At 47.6% G+C, this 9,736-nt stretch overlaps 1 pseudogene; it reads left to right on the forward strand.

The window, feature by feature from the left end:
- Positions 1 to 272: 272 nt before the first annotated feature.
- LOC147724595 (U6 spliceosomal RNA) lies at positions 273 to 371 on the forward strand (annotated as a pseudogene).
- Positions 372 to 9,736: the final 9,365 nt, after the last annotated feature.

The raw sequence follows: 9,736 nt of genomic DNA on the forward strand, positions 1-9,736 counted from the left end.
CCCGGGACCTGGTTTCAATTCCCTGCCTCGGCGGGTCTTGGGTTCAAAATATTCCACGGACCTGATAATTCTCGCCTCGGTGCCTAGTCCAATCATGGAGTCCCAATCTGCAACTCTGGGCAATAGCTTGCTTATTCTCCGCAACGGCCCCCACAATGCTAAGGATGCCTGGCCTCCACCTTGGGGGTGTCCAGGAGTGGACGCCTCGCAGGGAAAGCCAGGATGGGTTCCTCAGCGGCATTCGTACAAGTGCCTTGAGACCCTTGCGGGTGAGTAGTGCGCTATTCTTGTATCAATTTACGCTACGGTGATGATTGGCATGGCCCCTGCGCTGGGTTGACACGCAAATTCGTGATTCGTTCCATTTTGTGGCTTGCATTTCCCTCCTCCGGCGGCGGTGGTTGTTCCCGGGGTTTCTCTGGGTGCGTTCTCTACGCATGTCTCCGGACTCCCTTCCTCTGCCTGCGTCCGTTGTGATGGGCGTTGTGGAGGTGGGTTAGTCACCCTTCCCACTCTGGTGGCCGCGAGGCTGGCTCGGCCGTCTGGTCTGGCTGCGTCCTTGTCGGTGGTGACTGGATTTTCTGCGGGTGGCCTATTCTGGCTGTCTCCTGTCCTTTCATTTGGGGCCCGCTCCCCTGGGCGCGGCCTACCTTCGGTCTCCTCGTCCGCCTGTGGGTGAGGGCGTCCCGCCCTTGCATGGGTGGGGTCCTTCGGCCATTCCACCCTGATTACAGGGTGTCGGTCTTCATGAGGTGCGTTCAGGTTTGGCTTCCGGGCCCGAGTTTCGGCTCTTCCCGGTCTCGTACTGGTGCTGCCGCTCCCTTTTTCGCCCCTAGATCCTGGCTTTCGGCCATCTCACTCCAGGGGGTACCCTGGGGGGGGGGCTGTCTCCGCCGTTACGTCCCGTCTTGGGACGTGGCTGTCTCGGTTCTTGGGGTCTTCGGGCTCGCTGGCCGGTGTCCGGTCTTGCTTGTCTTGCGGACATTCCACGGGGTCCCTCCTTCTCGACGGGTTCGGGTACCTACTCCTTCCCTTGTCTGATCTGAAGGGTTTTCTGGGAGGTTTTCGGCCTGTTTTGGTTTTGGTGTGGTTGTATTCCATCTCGGCGGCTTTTGCTGCTTTTTCTGGTCTCCTTCCTTCCATGTCCCAGGGGTTGGCCTGAGAGGCCGGACTGCGAGTGGGGGTTTCCACTCTCGGTTGCGGGTGCTTCCGTTGGGCTTGCCTTCTGGCCCGTGGGTGTGGACTGTTCTCCTGGCCCGCCTGGTGGATCTTCTTCGCCGGGGGGGGGTCTTGGTGTTCCTTGTCTGGACGTGTGATGCATCTCGGCCTCGTCTTTTTCATGGGTGTGGCTTCACGTCAGGCGGTGTCTCCCCTCCATCGGCTCCCTGCTCTATGTGCGGTGATCCCTTCTGTTCCCGTCTCGGGCTTGTCCTCCTTCGGGGGTCGTGTGCCTGGACCCGGTCCTCCCCTCTGCTTCGTTCGGCGTTGGGTTGACTGGTTGGTGGAATCTCGCCTTCCCGGGGGTTTTTCCTCCTTGGTACCCCCGGCCGGGGTGGTCACGTCCGAGGCCTATCTCCTCGGCTGGGGGGGGGCGTCCTTTGGCGCCGGGTCGTTTGGGGGTCGTTGGGATCTCCTACAGTCACGCAGCTCCTCGTACTTTCGGGAGTTGCAGGCAGTCCTCCTGGCCTGCCGTCTTTTGCTCCTTATCTTCGGGGTCCCTATGTCTTGGTCAGGTCTGTCGACCTGGTGGTGAGGAGCGGTGTCAGCCTTCAGGGGGGGTGCTAGGTTCGCTCCCTTTGGTTACAAACTCGGGGGTTGTTTTCTTGGGCGGAGTCGTCGGTCCTGTCTCTTCGGGCTGTCTTTCCCCCGGGGTCCGACTATGTGGAGGCGGTTCGACTGAGTCGGATCTTTCCTTCGTTGCCCTGTCTCGCCCTGACCCCGGTGGTGTTTCAGCGCCTGGTGCCTCGATTCGGTCTGCCTCTGGTGGATCTGTTCGCGGAGGGGGACTCGGCCCTCCTGCCCAAGTTCTGCTCTCTCCTCCCGGGTCCGGGGGTATGGCGGGTGGATGCCCTGTCATTCGCTTGCCCTTTCGGTCTACTGTACGCATTTCCCCCGTTCCCACTGCTCCCCGGGTCCTCTGCAAGATTCGCTTGGACAGGGCCAGCATGCTTCTGGTGGTTCCCGGCTGGGTCCGCCGCCCCTGGTACCCTCTCCTTTGCGAGCTGGCGGTTCAGGCCTACTGGCTGATCCCGGTTCTTCCCGTTCCGTTGTAGGGCCCCCCGCTCCCGGAGTCGGTGTTGTGCCGGCTCCATCTGCAGGCCTGGCTCTTGAGCGGATGGCGCTGCTTGCTCGGGGTTGTTCTTCTGGGGTTGTGGATTTGCTGCAGGGCTCCCGCAGGTCTTCCACCTTATCTTCCTACGCCAGGCTCTGGGCTTCTTTCTCGCGTTGGTGCGGTCTGCTGGGTGCTGACCCCGCCTCCGTGGACCCCTTGCGGGTCTTGGATTTCCTGTCTGTGGGGTTTTCCTTGGGCTTGGCCCCTTCTTCCCTGAGGGCCCGGTGGGCTGCCTTGCGGGCCTTCCGCAGTCCGGATTTTGATGGGCTGGATTCCCTGGTGGCTCGCTTGCTCCGGGGTTGTTTTCTCCGTCGCCCTCGGGCGCTCTGCCTGTCTCCCCCTTGGGATCTCCCTCTCGTTCTACGAGCACTTCAGGGTCCGCCCTTTGAGCCCCTGGCCTCGGTGGCTTTGCGGTTCCTCACCCTTGAGGGGTTTTCCTGGTGGCAGTGGTGTCTGCTGGGCGAATGGGCGAGCTGGGGTCGTTCCTCCGCTCCCCTCCCTTCTTGCGGGTTTTGCCGGACAGGTTGCTTCTCCGTCATGTACCCCGTTTGCTTCCCAGGGTTCCTTCCCTGGTGTACAGGTCTCGGGAGGTGTCATTACCTTCTTTCCCTCCCGACTCGGATCCTTCCTTGTCCTTGCTGGATGTCCGGCGTGCTGTTTTGGCTTCTCTTGAGCGCACGTCTTCCCTTTCCCGGGGTGATTGCCTGTTCGTGACTTTCGGTCCAGTTCATTCTGGCCACAAGCCCTCTCTTTCCACCTTGAGTCGCTGGCTTGCACAGACTATCGTCCTTTCCTATACTTCACTGGGTTCAGCGGTACCGGCGGGGGTCCGGGGTGGGCCCACTCGGAGTGTGTCTGTGTCCTGGGCCTCCTTCAAGGGTGTCTCCGCTGAGGAGATTTGTCGGGCGGCGACGTGGTCGTCCCCCCTCATGTTCATGTTGCGCTATAGCGTTGTCTTGGGTGGTTCTGTCCCGGGGGACTTCACTGGGGCCGTTCTGTGTGTGGGAACTGTGGCTCCTTGTTGGCCTTTTCTTTGTGTCTTGATTCAGGTTTGCTGTAATTCCTGTTTTCTTTTCATTATTCTAATTAAACCTTGTGTTGGTTTATCTGCATCACCGTGTGGTGTTGTTCTTGTGGTGGTCAATGAAGCCTTGTTGGCTTGGGTATTTGCTCACTATGTAAGTCATGTGGCGAGGAAGACTAACGAGGAGGTAATGCCCCGGTTACTTACCGGTAATCTTCATTACTCCGAGTTTAGTCTTCCTCGCCACATGAGTTCCCTCCCCCCCTCCCTGTCTGGCTATCGGCTTCATTGTTTGCTTGGTAGTTCAGGCTGTTGGTTGGGCCGGTCCGCCTCTTATAGAGGTCAGGTGTGACTGGTCGGCCATGTTGGGAGGGGGTGGGAGGCTTTTTTTACTTTGGAGGGTTCTGTCGTGGATCTGAAGCTCACTATGTAAGTCATGTGGCGAGGAAGACTATACTCGGAGTAATGAAGATTACCGGTAAGTAACCGGGGCAAAATTAGTCCTTCAACGGAGTGCCTGCTGAGAGGTAAACAGTAGAATAATCTTATAGATGATAAGCAGCAAGGATCCATTTTGGTGGCACTTACAGAGAGGTATCACATTGCTGACCGAAGACTGGCAGGATGATAGGTCAGATGAAAAACAAAGTGAGTGACATGGCTGGAGGAACCATGAGGGTTAGGGAATTTCGTGATTCATATATAAATCAGTTGTATGTCTCAACAGTCAAATCGGAGCATTTGCAACCACAAAATGGCAATTATAAATACCCGAAATCCAAACTGTGATTCAGTAACATGTATTTGAATCGCCATTTGGGTTTGCGAGTGAATAGTGAATCAGTATTCGGAAGGGATGTGTAAAGGGCACCCCTTCCAAATACCAATTCCTCAGGTTATGTATTAATGTTACCGAAATCACAAAATTCATATTTTACCGGCAAGTCAAAGGAGGTGGTAAACCTTCACAAATGGGAAGGGGTCCTTTAAGAGCTTTTGAAAACGTGAACAGAAATATCGTTTAGGAAAAGACAGTATACTCCCTGGGGCCACTACATTTTCCTAAAAAAATGGTTGAAAGTTTTGAATTTTTTATTTTGTATTTTCTTTTAGAAAAGCTGCCTGTTTATTTGAAAACAAATCAGTGCTTACTTTAACCCCTTCCATGCTGGTGACGAACCCCAGCCGTCACGCTCTGCGGCGCTCGTGTGCTGATGACGGCTGGGGTTCGTCACGGCCCCGCCCTGGTCTTTTGTTTACCGCACAGAGGCGGAAACGGCCCAGCATGGAAGGGGTTAACCCCTTCCATGCGGCCGGGATTCTGCGCCTGTGCGGCAGAATCGCGAGTGGGCGGGTTCATGACGGCCCCAGCCGTCATCAGCACACGAGCACCGTAGTGCATGACGGCTGGGGGCCGTCATCAGAATGGAAAAGGTTAAAAGCAATCACAGACATGGTGATCTGAAGACCCCAGCAGACCACCATGCCTGTGACTGTAGTTGGTCACAATTTGCTGCCTACCTCATTCAAGGTACGTTGAACTGCAACCCACTATGATTTGGTATTAGTCATACCAACCTATCAATACATAGTTTGCTCAGAAAATACCAATTTATTTTGCAGTTGTTGGTGCCCAAAATGCAACCATTTATACCAAATATGGTTCACTGACAAAAAAATCACCTGCTAAAATATCGTGGTACAAAAATAATGGTACATAAATATAGAAGTAAAACATTTCGCCATCCTATACTTATAATGATGAGTAGAAAATATTGGGGAAGAAATAAAGTTATCACTAATATTGTTCTATAAAATATTGTTTTTAAATATATATAAATTAAAATTATAACATATATTAAATAATAACATTAATATAATAAAAATAAAACATGTTCAATGTTTATTTAAACAAATCTAACAAATATACGTATTTAAAAAAAAGTTAGAGCCTTATTATTAGTATTGGCCGTCCTGGAGCAGGCAGCAAGCAATCGCTCAAGTCCAGTACTGTAGAAATCCACAAGTAATATTGTGGTCTGGCGGGCAGGTTGGGGGCATGGGGCTTCCTCGGCGGCGCTGTTTTAAGGCTCTTTGTGAGCCTTAAATAGCGTCGCCGCAGGACTGCCAGTGCACGTTCCTGCATAAGAAGGAATGCATCATGTTGTGCATTCCTTCCCATGAAGGAACTGGAGGTGCATGACTACAGGGGGCACAATATGTGCCCCCCTGCATGCACACCCATTTACGGGTCCAGTTTACTATGTCCACTCCAGTCAGTGCAACGGTTGAGAAAATGTTGGATTGCAGAGAGGGTAAAATGTACGATTCTCAAGCCAGTCACTACAACAGTATAGAAAGTGTTGGTTTGCGGAGGTGTAAAATGTACTCTTCCCAGTCCACTGAGTGCAACAACAGGGAAAGGGTTGGATTCCAGGGAGGAATAAAATGTACTAGTCCAACTTCAGCAATGCAAGAGTAGGGAAAATGTAGGATTGTGGAGGGGCAAACATGTACTAGTCCACTCCAGTCAGTTCAATAATAGGGAAAGTGTAGGATTATGGATGGGTAAAATTTGCTATTCCCCCTCCAGTCAGTGCAACAGTAGGAAAAGTGTTGGATTGCGGAGAGGGAAAATGTACTATTCCCACTGCAGTCAGTGCAACTGTAGAAACAAACAAATTAACTTCAACATAACTGAATAATTTTCAAAAACATAGTAACCAGTTAAAAAAATAAAAAAATAAAAGAAAAAATGATATTCTCAAAATAATAACTAATAAGTATAATATTATCTACCTTTAAAAACACAACACAATTAACCCATACAATAATAACATAATTAAAAGCAAATATTTACCTATGTTTACATTTGTTAATAGTTAAGTAACTTTCTACCCTATATATTAAAAAGTACACCACACATATCTAAAAGTCTTTATTAAAATAATATTATGTACACATGTTAAATAATTAATTAATTGTCGTTAATACCACCTCACCCTTCATCCATACAAATAAATCACCTCACACCAAATATATAAATGTAAAAAATATTATTTCCATAATTACATCTCATTTAAACATGCATTATTAACAATTGAGTAATAATACATTACTAATATTATTTAACTTCCCACCATTTTCTCCTACAAATTCAACAACGGACACAAAGGGGTCGATTCCGATTCGATAAAATCCACTACGAATCGCCGTACGGAGCATTTTTCCCATACGAATCGTACTACTTCAATGTCCCCGTACGTACGATGAAGTACGATCCGAACCAAAAGCAAATCTCCATATGAATCGTACAAAAGACCATATGACTTAAAAATACATACAAATCGCATTCGTAACATGCAATAAGCGACGTCCGTACGGTTTGAAGCAGCTCTTCATGAACCAGCAAGTACGATTCACTATGACAACACTCCGTACGACTCTTTTCCTACGGGAGTTTAAGACGTCCGTAAAAGCATATTTCGACTCAAACCGTTTGCGAAACTGACCCCCCCTGGGTATGCGAGTGCACCCCATGATTGCAGGGGTACGGTGCGTAGGGGTACGGTGCGTAGGGGTACGGTGCATAAGGGTATGGTGCATAGGGGTACGGTGCGTAGGCGTACAGTGCATCGGGGTACGGTGCATGAGTGTACAGTGCGTAAGTATATGGTGCATAGGTGTATGGTGCATAGGGGTACAGAGCATAGAGGTACGGTGCGCACCCCCATGATTACAGGGGTACAGTGCATATGTGAATATGTGGTTCTCCGTACAAATTGCTCATACAAAGTTTTCCGTATGAATCGCGTTCTCGTTCCTCCTGGTCCGGATCGTGCTTGTCGGGTCATACAGCATGTTTACCATTCGTACGGTTCACCGTGAGGGTCCTGATTTGTACGGATTTTCCTTTGCTTTTCGTACGGTTCGCACACATTTGTACATATTTTATTTCCTACGGATCGTACTACGTGATTCAGACGGATTTGTACGATTCGCACGGAAACGGCTATGAATACGAATAGTCGTACAGATTTGTTTCCCGAATCGTAATCGACCCCAAAAATGTATAATATGCAAAATAATGTATTCACATATTTTACTTAATTATTTATGATTTCTATAATTTTTATAAATTACCTTTATATATTTTTTAGTATAAAGAATTTTATACACACTATTTACACCTACAAAAACAACAACACACACCCCAAAAAACCCATTTAATATAGTACACAATTTATATAATTGTTTTACATTTAAAGAATTACTTAATTATTAACAAAAAATTGAATCATTTTAATTTATTTACATCCCAACCTATACCCCTACAAAAGCCCCAACCCACTCCTAAAATTTAAAGTAGCAAAAAAGTATTTACACAATAACATATTTAATTGTCAATTGAATAATTATTATCAGTTTTTACTTAATTGAAATCAATTTGCCTTCTAACCTCTACCCTCTTACAAAACCGACAAACCACACATAAAGTGTATCATGAAAAATTTATTGCACAAATGTTATAAACAATTATCAATGAAATAATTATTACCATTAAAAAATAATGTTTAATTTATTATAATTGATTTACTTCCCACCCTAAACACCTGTAAACTCCACAACCCACACGTAAAATGTAACTTAAAAAAAATCAATTTCACAATTAACATAATAATGATCAATGTTTGCTAAAACGACATCAAGCACTCTGAGGGGAGCTTACATCTGCATTTGTGAAAAACGCGGTAAGAGCAGAGGAGACACGCTGTTCACTGTGTCAGCAACTAGAAGCTGGCAGCCCTCTTTGGAACACTTTCGCCTTGGAAAGTAACTGTGATTTGATGATGTTTTTTTTTTCTTATCTCACAAACGCCCTGACTCGAGTTGCGGAGCAGGGTTGAATTAGGCTGAGATCATTACGCAGCCTCTTTGAGGAAGTGAACGGCGGCTCCTACTGAAAATTCTTAAACATTCTGAGGGGAGTAAATACAAAGATTGTCTAAGACTGTTAAATATTGTGAAATTCGAAAGGAGCAGAGAAGGCACGTTTTGTTTTGTGTTTTGTGTCAGCAGTCAGCAGTGGCTGGACTTTCCAAAAATCACTTAAAGGAGTTATCGTTATCGTTTAGAAAAGAACACTGAATATCGAAAAGAGGATGTATTAACAGAAGATCTAGTGCATCTGAGTATGGGGGACAAAGTTGTCGAGTTCCATAATGGTGATAAGTCCGATACTCTTGCTTCTCCTCAGCTTCTCGCACAACCACCCCCTCCGCCCAAACAATTTGTTTGAAAAAAAACTCTTCCTCTTGTGCCCAACAATATGATCTCGGAAACTGTTGCAAATGTGGCAATAACCCAGAATCAGTCAGTTTGTACAAGGGATTCAAGTCTGGCTGTCAGCTCCTATAATTTCAGCTTCGTCTGTACAACTTGGCTCAGCAGTATGCACTTCTACGTCTATCCAAGCATCTGACTTAAAGCAAATAACAGTTGATTCACTGGACTCTGGTGCTTTAGGAAAAGAGGATTTAATGAGTACAGTATCCCAATCTCCATCTATATCTGACAGAAATCTGGCTGCAGAGGTGGCAGGCTCCACGGCCCCTGTACTAGAGATGGATACGGAAACAGAAGGAGAGATGAAGATGTCCGTAAAAGACATGCTAAACTTAATATTGGATGAACTAAGAGAGATCAAGAGATCACAAAACGCGGAGCTGTCTGCAATCCATCACAGGTTGGACAAAATGGATAAAATTGAAGAGCTAGTGTCCACTTTACCAGCTCGTCTAACTGAGGCAGAGGAAAGGATTTCCTCTCTTGAGGATCAAATGGTTGCAGTAAAGAAAGAAAGTGTAGACGTATCCAAAACTTCTAGGGCTCTTGAGAATAAGCTGGATGATCTGGAGAATTACAATAGAAGATCCAACCTACGCATAGTGGGGGTCCCCGAAGGAATTGAGGGGTCAGATATGCTTCAATGGGTTTCTACATTTCTCCAACAGGGGGTGATTCCGGAACACAAAGGAGATTTAACGATCACCAGAGCTCACCGAGTTCCTGCACACCTCCCCTCGAATTCCACGCTACCTCGGACTATCCTCATTAACTTTGCCGATGTTAGGGTTAAGGAGCAATTATATCCAGAGCAATTCGACAGAGACAGTTTCCGGTGAATGTCACAATGAAATGTCGGATTTTCTCAGATATGTCTGCAGTAGCAGCAAGACGAAGGAAAGAATTCATTAAAATCCTTCATCTTTTCAAAGCCCATGGGGCACTAGCAATGATAGCTCAGCAGTCAAAACTTAGAGTGCTCTTCAAAGGCAAATTCTACATGCTATCGGATGTAGAGGCAGCACAGGAGCTAT

Source organism: Lissotriton vulgaris, chromosome 4_1, assembly GCF_964263255.1.
Source record: "Lissotriton vulgaris chromosome 4_1, aLisVul1.2, whole genome shotgun sequence".
Lineage (NCBI taxonomy): Eukaryota > Metazoa > Chordata > Amphibia > Caudata > Salamandridae > Lissotriton > Lissotriton vulgaris.